This window comes from Arctopsyche grandis, chromosome 4, assembly GCF_051622035.1.
Source record: "Arctopsyche grandis isolate Sample6627 chromosome 4, ASM5162203v2, whole genome shotgun sequence".
NCBI classification, from domain to species: Eukaryota; Metazoa; Arthropoda; class Insecta; order Trichoptera; family Hydropsychidae; genus Arctopsyche; species Arctopsyche grandis.
In genome coordinates this window covers 5,052,336-5,062,399 of record NC_135358.1, presented here as the reverse complement: position 1 = coordinate 5,062,399, position 10,064 = coordinate 5,052,336, and the positions used below count along the sequence as shown (strand labels likewise).

General features: G+C 36.0%; 1 long non-coding RNA gene across 1 annotated transcript; it reads right to left on the bottom strand.

Annotated features, from left to right (window-relative positions):
- Positions 1–2,448: 2,448 nt before the first annotated feature.
- LOC143910331 (uncharacterized) lies at positions 2,449–9,598 on the bottom strand. The gene is made up of 2 exons (XR_013260473.1): positions 9,144–9,598; positions 2,449–4,086 (listed from the first exon to the last, which is right to left on the bottom strand). It is a non-coding gene; the product is annotated as an uncharacterized LOC143910331 (long non-coding RNA).
- Positions 9,599–10,064: the final 466 nt, after the last annotated feature.

Below are 10,064 nucleotides of genomic sequence, written 5' to 3'. Positions count from 1 at the left end.
GAGCGCAAATGTAGGGAAACTTCACAAGAAAAAAGTTCTATTTTCGGTTGTCGGATTTTGTTTAAAATTATTTTATTACACAAAATCCCTTTAAATATTATAATCATAAAATATCAAAAAGATGGAAATACTTTAAAAAGTAAAAAAAAATAATGAAATAAATTACTACTTCCGGTTCTATTCAAAACTAAAATTCTATTCAAAACCTTATCAACTCTCAGTTAGTAGTAAAATCGTGTGGTCACAACATTTTTTACTTTTCCAAGAGGAAAAAATACCATTTCCGGTTAATTAAATTTAATGATTTTTTTTCATTTTCATCACTGATACAAGAATTACACTTGAATTTTCTCGTGAAGAGCACACACCTTTAATGGGTCCAAAATAATAGTGGAATAAAATTGAATAATGATAAATTGAACTTCCGGTTGACGGGTTTTCATCGAATTTTATATATAACATGGTATTAGACTTATACTTCCAGATATGTATAAAATTTAAGTTCAATACACCCCGAGGCAACTGAGAAAAGCACTACTTCCGGTTGAGGTAAAAATATTAAGAAAATATAACTGTTTAAAATTTATAATTTCTATTGCATGTGAGAAATTGAATATAAAATCTTTAAAAAAGAGGACACATATAATGGGGAGATACCATTTCTGGCCATAGCTGGTCATAACTCAAAAATTTGAAAAAACTTTATGTCGTATCGATAAGCATTTTAGTAATTGATACCAAGTTTCAGTTCGAATGGACTAATGGTGTTAAAAAAAACCAAAATATAGAGATACACATACGAACACACACACATTTTTTTCTAGAACATGAAAATGTGATAAGTGATCGATTCTGAGTTCGAATCAGTGAAAATACCGAGTTCGAATTTTCGCATCATCACAAAACCTCATCTATTGTTATTACGTACATATGTTCATTCATACATAGATAAAGTAAAAACTTTAGTTAAAACGTTTTTTGGGGCTTTAGCAGTAATTTAGAATTGGCTATAGGTACATACAGATTTTCTACCCTATTAAGACATAATGAATAGTGAATTGATTTTCATTGTACGCACATCAAGTGCGACTGTCGACAAGTTATCCAATCAGTATCAGTGACCGGGCTGCGAGTTGGAAGTATGTAATTGAACGGAATCAAAGCGAACATAATGGGGTTTTTAATCAAGCGGCCAAACGTCAAAATCGGTAATCGGTGGCGTGACCCAAAGATTTATTAGCTCAAAAATGGTAATCTCTGGTGGAAGGATTGGCGTCGGGGTCGCGGCGACCCCCACCCCGTCTGCGGGTTGCCAGCTAACGAAGGAAGCCGGCAAGTGATGGCCTGGCTAGATAAACCCCAACTTTGTCAATAAATCGAGCGACGTTAGTCAACCCTGCCGGATGCAGTTAGTTTATTTATTTCTGAACTTATCAATTTTGCGGCGGCAAACCGAACTAGGGCCTATCACACCCGCAACCCCCCCTGCTAAACCAACGAGAAACCGCGGTGGTCTTATTTATACGATGGGCCGTTTAAAGATGGCTTAATCTACCCTAGTGTGGCAGTATACTATTATACAACGCACCTAAAAATAGTTTGACATAACTATTTGAATTTACCCAGAATAATATATGAAAATATGTACATATATATAAATGTATGCGAAAACTGTCACATAGCCCTATATGCAGATGATACCGCTTGCTTCACAAGTAGCAAAAAACCAGACACTATTCTTAAAAATCTTGAATTTGCAATTAAAACAATGACTGAACACTTCACTAAGTGGAAAATTCAAATTAATCAAACCAAAACAGACGCCATATTCTTTAGTGTTAGAAAGCATAAGTCAAGTTCAGATCTGAAAATCCCCTCTGGAGAAAGTCTGAAATGGCAGTCCAATATCCAATATTTAATCGCCATAGTTCTTTATCAACTCAAAATAAAATAAAATTATATCGCGCGCTCATATTACCATTATTAACCTATGCTTCACCTGTATGGAATAACGCCTCGAATACTAATCATTCCAAGCTCCAAGTAATACAAAATAAATCCCTAAAAATAATTTATAATACACCCATATATACTAACTTGAAATAACTGCATGCCATATATAATATTCCGTTTGTTACAGACATTACTAACAAACTAACAAGTAGATTCTATGACAGAATCACTAATAACCATACTAACATACTTGTGAAGAGTCTCGGTGATTACAATAAAATGTCTATACCCTTCAGGTATAAACACAGATTACCTAAACACAATCTGCTTTAGGTCATCGACTTTAGAGAGTCTTTAATTAATATTATGTATTAGATGTATTATGAACATTTATAAGGATTGTAAACAGGTTTTTGAGCTCTTTTTCCTATTATGCTATAGATTAACATTATAATAATATAATACTATGATTACTGGAAAAGACTTCGATAATGGTTTGATGTAGTTTATTGAAATGTAAAATTTGCACGTGGTGGTTCAGCGTAGCGTACGAGAACACAAGTTGTCCGTACGCCGTCTGATCGCTGACTCTGTCGACCGTCGCGTATTTCCGCTTGGGCCGACACTAATGCCAACTCGTCAATAATGCCAATCGACAATCAGTTAATAAGACTGTTTGCCACACGTCATTACAAAAGTCGGAACATAGTCCCACATAGGAAAACTGTTGAACAATACAGTTATTCTACAGAGTTACAGCATTACTGACGAGTCGTTTACAATAAATCATAGCTCTTCAAATAATTAAATAGAGGGTGAATAATGAAACCTTTGCCTCATCCAGTGTGAGGATAAAATCAATTTATTGGTTCAGTAATATTTCAACTTATAGATATACCTCTGGTGAATGTTGTTTCTATTTACATTAAAATTTTTGACATCTCCTTTGAAGCTGTGAATAAGCATTACAAGATAAGTTTACTTTAAAGAAGAGAGAGTGGACTGTATATGGTTTAAAACTTAAGCATTCCTCATCTTGATGTTAACTTAGACAATACAATGTTGACACTATTACAGTAGTCAATACAGATCAGCTATTACCGATCAACTTAACTTGATTAGTGAGTGTAATGCTCCTAAGTTAACTTGATTTCATCAATAAGTAACACAAACATTGCTAAATTAAAAGTAAATTGGAAAGTCATTCATTCATTCCTACAAGCAGGAAATGAAAGTGAACTATGATTATAGATGTCTCTACGTTAAACATTGAAATGTTCAGTATTATAATATTTACTTATTCTATGATTCACATAAATACTATAAACAGTAAGAGTTAACTTATGTTTTCATAACAAGAAACATAAGACCTGCGGATGACTCCCGGCAAGTTATAATTAAGTAGACATGAAATAATTTAAGATGCTCCATTAAGTGTGGCTTGGAGACTAACATTAACAAATCATGAATCTAATTTTAACTGTCAAATTTGAACAGTTTATTTTAAATTTTTAAATTTAAATTTTTATTTTAAACTCGGATATAATCCTTCCGAGTGATGACATGAGACAAGTCTTATATTATAAAGACAAAATGATTAGATTAAATTCGGAGATATATACTGCCGAATGTTAAAATGAAAATAGCTTAAATTATACACACAACACAATTAAAGTGAATTACGGAGTACTACTATTAACATTGAATGATTTAAACTCATGATTACATCTAATAAATAATATGAGTTGGGGGTAGTGTCTTCGGGTTAAACTAAGCTACCGAAGTTGACGGAATTGAAGCTGCTGTTTCTCCTCCCTCTTGCTGATCTTCCTTCCTGTCAAGTGGTCCTTGTGGTAGAATCGGCAATGGCGCCACTAGATGACTGGACCGACGAAACTCTCCGCTGGCAGTAAAGACGTCGACGACTCGAACTCTGCCATCTGGTCCGGGATACAATTTAGTGACTCGACCCAAGACCCATCGGGTTGGCAGCATGTGTTCCTCCTTTAACAGGACCATTTGACCCACACTCAGATTGTTGCTCGAGTCCTTCTTCCATTTGTGTCGTAACTGCAAAGAATGTAAATATTCCGCCGACCAACGTTTCCAAAATGCTGCTGTGGTCAATTGTATCTGAAGCAGATTGGCATGGACATTAGTGTTATATTTAACCTCCATTGGAAGAGCCAATTAAGAAATGTCCAGGTGTGAGGGGTAAAAGGTCTAGTGGATCCGAAGACAAGGGACTAAGAGGACGGGAATTCATGCAAGCTTCTATTTGAGTCAATACCGTACAAAATGATTCGAAATTTAAGGTGGTGGCCTTTAACACCTTGTTTAAATGAATCTTCATGGATTTAACCGCTGCTTCCCACAGCCCTCCCATGTGAGGCGCCCTTGGCGGGTTAAACTTCCAACGAATCCCTTCGGAGGCTACATACCGTAGTAGCTTCTCCTCATGAGGACGTTCGTAAATTAATTTTACTAAATTAACGAGTTCACGACTTGCACCGACAAAATTAGTAGCATTGTCGGAATATATCGTATTGGGCCTGCCACGTCTGGCTACGAATCTTCTTAAACAATTTAAGAAATTTGAACTCGTTAAGTCTCCGACAAGTTCCAAGTGAACTGCCTTACTGGAAAAACACACAAAGACACAAACGTAACCCTTAATTATCTTAGAATTCTTATTGCAACCACTCTTCACAGGAAAAGGTCCTGCGAAGTCTATCCCCACATGACTGAAAGGAAAATTCGCAGTGGTACGTTCAAGCGGGAGTAATCCCATTAATCTATTGTGTGACAGTGGTTTATTTCTGAAACAAATGACACATGAACGCACCACTCCTTTGACAGTATTATGTCCGGCCAATGGCCAATAGGTCTGCCGCAATAACGACAGTAAGGCTTGAGTACCCAAGTGAATATATTTCAAGTGCGCGTCTCGGACAATCATGTGTGTAAGTTTATGCTTATTTGACAAGATAATGGGTGACGTTGATAGAGTTGTTCCCAGAGGAAGTCTACTTCCAACACAAATTAAATTCTCGTGGAATAGAGGGGACAATTTAGCTAATTTACTGCTACTGGGAATTGGATGTCCCTTGCTCAGCAAACGATATTCCAATGGAAATGATTCCATTTGCGATAACCTAATCAAATTATTTAAAGCATCATTTAATTCTAAAGCGGACGGTTCGTTATTTTCTTTAACGTTTAATTGTTTATTCCTTAGTGGCCGACGAACATATGATAAAACTCGAAGGAGTCTTGGAAGATGAGAATATTTATCTATCCAATTATTTTCCCTCACAAGGGTAGCGTTAGTGACTACCCTTCTCTCTGGAAGATCTATTGTGATCTCAGGAGGTCTTCGAGGCCATCGTGATTCGTCTAATTTCAACCAACTAGGGCCGTCCCACCATAACGAATTATGATTTAATTCTGATGGTTGAGTCCCTCGAGAAATTAAATCTGCTGGATTGTCTGTAGAGGAGACATGGTACCACTCAATGGGTTGAGATATTGATTGGATTTCGGCCACTCGATTGGCAACGAAGGTGGTCCATTTACATGACTCTCCTCTAATCCAATGCAATGCGACGGTTGAATCCGTCCAATAATATTTTTCATTAATATGAATTGTTAATTGGTCTATTGTTGACTTCATTAACTTTGATAATAACATAGCGGAGCACAGCTCTAAACGCGGAATAGTTACAAAACTGAGCGGAGCGACTCTCGAACGAGAACACACAAGATGACATTTGGAATTTCCCAATTGATCAGTACATTTTACATAAATACAAGCACCATAAGCTTTCTCGGATGCGTCACAAAATCCGTGTGCCTGTATATTAATGGCATTATTTAGTATTATCAATCTAGGAATTTTATAAAGTTTCATGACTGTATTGGATAATTGACAATCCTTCCATTTTTTGAAGATTGTCTGAGGAATGAGTTCAATAAGTTTTAATAAAAATAAATTTAACCAATCTGATTGGACACTAGGTCCCACCATCAAAATATTATTTAGTGAGATATTGGACGTTGTCTTTGCGGACGCATCAAAAACTACACGATATTTAGTGGTAAGGCTAGACTCCTTAACTACGACGTGATGAGGTGAATAACAATGAACCTCATGTGCCTCCGGAGGTTCACACTCTGACATATGTCCTGAATTTATATACTCTTCTAAAACTTTATTGTATTCCATTTTTAAATTATTATTGGCTAAAAAACGTCTTTCCAAAGTTTTGTGTCTTTTCTCCGCAATGTGCAATGAACTTCCTAATACTACCGGGGAATTTTTATATGGTAAAGCTACACAAAATCTACCGTTTTTATCTCGTGATGTGTGTGCTTGGAAATGTTCCTCACATCTTTTCTCCTCAAGAGATTGATGTTTTACAATAGGAACCTGGTTTATCATCCAAAAGTTTTGAATGTGACTGTCTAATTGACTTAAGCCTATGTGGCTCTTCCCTGGAGCATTATTTACTTCGGGATATGGACCAACTATTGTCCATCCGAATTCGGTATCCTTTAAGATAGGCATACCTTTTCCTAACTGGATGGTTCCTGCTTTCATAGCATGAACGCAAATCTCGGCGCCGAGCAATAAATCGATTGGCGTCGGTTTATTCCAAAGGGGATCTGATAACTTGATTCCCGCTGGTATTGAAATTAACTGTTGATCCAGTTTCACAGTTGGAATTTCGCCAGTAATTTCTGGTAATACCAAACACAACACTTTGGTTGAGTAATTAGTGGTTGAAGACCTTATGGTCACCTTGGTGATGTGACGAATGCTACTTTCTTGATTAGCGATACCTACAATTTTTTGAGAGATTTTCTCTAATTTGAAGTTATTCTTCTTAGCGAAAGATGTGGTAACATAGTTGACTTGTGAGCCGGAATCTAATAATGTGCGACCCTTCACGACCGTTCCATTGGACGTTATAATGTCTACTTGTACCGTCGGTAAAATTATCTCCCTTTGAGAGAAATGAGTAGAATGAGCATTAATTGACTTCCTTCCCGTATTATTTGAACTAAATGTATCGTCCTGATGCAACAAAGTATGATGGTTTTGTTTGCACCTTAAGCAATTATAGTTAGACTTGCAATTTGTTATCTTATGCGATGAATTTAAACATTTAAAACACATGTTATTAGATTTAACGAATTCATTTCTTTCCATACTGGATTTTGCTTTGAATTTATCACATTTGCCTATGAAATGATTATTTCGACAGAATGCGCATGCGTTTACCTTACTTGATGGGTTTTTGTTCGCGACATGAGTTCTCATGATTCTTTGACGACTATGAGGGAATTCCTTCACCGTAGTTACAGATGCAGTAGATTGTAATACATTACATCTATTCTGCAAGAATGTCTCTAAACTTTCATATGGTGGCATTTCTCTGCTCACCAGCGATATTTCCCAGTCTCTTACTAGATTAAAAGGTAATTTCCTTAGAACTAAACATGTTACCCATGGATCTAAAATTTCTCTCGCGTAACCCAACGATTCAATGTTTTTAATACACACTGTTACCTGATTCAATAGATTTCTCAATTCGATATGTGATTCTCTTGTGATTAATTTTAAGTCACAAAGTGAATTAATCCTAGTTTTGAGATTAAGTCTTGGTAAATTATATTGCTTGTCTAAAATACTCCAAGCTATTTCGTAATTGTCTGAGCTAATATCTAAACCTGATACAGCTGCCAAAGCGGGACCGATTAAGGATTGATGCAAATATTGCAATTTCGTGACATTCGAATATTCCGTTTTGTTTCCTATTATATTCTTAAAAGCTTGTTGAAACGATTGCCATTCAGATGGATCTCCCTGAAATGTGGGAATGGTTAACGTCGGTAACTTATCTCTAGCAAATTTAATTGTTGCTTGCTCTACCTTCAGTTTACCATCTTGAATGGATTGTCTCTCTAATGCTGCTTTAAGATTTTGAATTGTCATTGTGATTATGTAGAACTCTTCGTCTATTTGATCCGCCTGCTCTATATCTGTGATGTTGTCTAAATACTCATAATGGAGTTTTTGGAGATAGTCGTATGCTTTTTCAATAAATTGATACTGTCCTTCATTTATTTCGGAGATTCTGTCTATTTTCTCCTGTAGTCTTTTAAACGCGCCCGAATACCTTAATTCTATTGACGTCATTGTAACTTCTACTTTATTTTCTTTCGCTAATGTTTTTATCGATTGAGTCTGACTTCGAGTCTGATGTATTCTAGAGCTTGACCTGTCTCTAATAGGTTCTACGTCCCTAGTTGGATTTCGACCTTTATGCGACTGGGAAGTCGAAGCTTCTATTTCCTCGTTTTCAGCACTTGACATTTGTTTCAGAAAGTTGCACTATTTCGTCTCATAAATACAGTTATTCTCTACTATAGCTGTCAATTGAACTATTCGTAGAGATAAGGTAATAATATTCAATGATTAACCGTGAATCTTAATATTCTACTTTAACTATTATCACCAGAATCTATCCAACATATTTTGGAAGAAATAACAACCCTAAATTGGTGGGTGCTTGATTTAAACCACTTTGGGGCTACAAGTCTTGTGATTTATTTTAAATCACCACTGTTTCATCACACATTATGAAACAAAGAGATCTACCGATGTATGAATATGCCGGTATGTACTTGATTTAATCCACTTTGGGGCTACAAGTGTAATTCCACATTTATCGTGGAAGGGGGGGGGGGGGGAGGGTGTTTCTACACACATTAAGAAACAAAGATCTACCGATATGAATATACCGGTATGTACTTGGTTTAAGCCACTTTGGGGCTACAAGTATAATTCCACATTTATCGTGGAAGGGGGGGGGGGGGGAGGGTGTTTCTACACACATTAAGAAACAAAGATCTACCGATATGAATATACCGGTATGTACTTGGTTTAAGCCACTTTGGGGCTACAAGTATAATTCCCCACGTGCTTTGCTAATTTTACACTACATCTGATTTTACACTTTTAATACGAAATTCGATGCGACCGATGAAACATTCCTTCGTAGCGCGATATTATTTTATACAATCGCGTTAATTAATTGTTATACTTTAAAACATATTTTAAAAACTGACCTACCCACATGATTGCCTTTTGAACAGATTGCCTGAGATTGAATACATTCACTTACTTGAATATCCTTTACGATGTTTATGTGATCGTTCCGATAATTTTGGATTACCTCTGTGTCCCATGCGTCTTTGTAGGTTATGTTTTTATTTATATATTTTCTGCGTCAATCACGCGGTCATGTACCTCTGTACATCAATCAATATATTGCTGAAATAGAAGCAAACATGTTATTAGTATTGGAAAGGTATGGATAGTAACAAAGGAACGATACCGATTTCTTAATTGACATCCATTTTTTCTCGACCACGTTTTTTCCTAATGGTTTGTCCGTTTGGTGTTGTGGCCTAGGTTACTGGTGTCCGGTTCGAAGTGACCATCATGGAAAAGACTTCGATAATGGTTTGATGTAGTTTATTGAAATGTAAAATTTGCACGTGGTGGTTCAGCGTAGCGTACGAGAACACAAGTTGTCCGTACGCCGTCTGATCGCTGACTCTGTCGACCGACGCGTATTTCCGCTTGGGCCGACACTAATGCCAACTCGTCAATAATGCCAATCGACAATCAGTTAATAAGACTGTTTGCCACACGTCATTACAAAAGTCGGAACAATTACTAACCAAATTAAATTAAATTGTAAAATAGAAAATGATCAGTAGATCAGTAGCTATTAAAATATATATAAGATGTATTGTGAACATAATTTCGTAATAATAAAAAGCATTTAAAAATCAAAAAATGTGTGCATGTGAGTATATATGTATGTGGCGGACATGTGGACAAGTATGGGGATTAAAAAAAACAAATTACGAAAAACAAATACCATGAGTATATGTTGTGCCTAGAGATATTTAATAAAATGCTGATAATGCTGATGATCTTAAGGTTTTCTGTTTGATACAATATGCGAATGGTGTATTGTAAACCTTATGTGTCTCAATATCTCAAAATGCTTCTCATTGACACTTTCCACAAATTA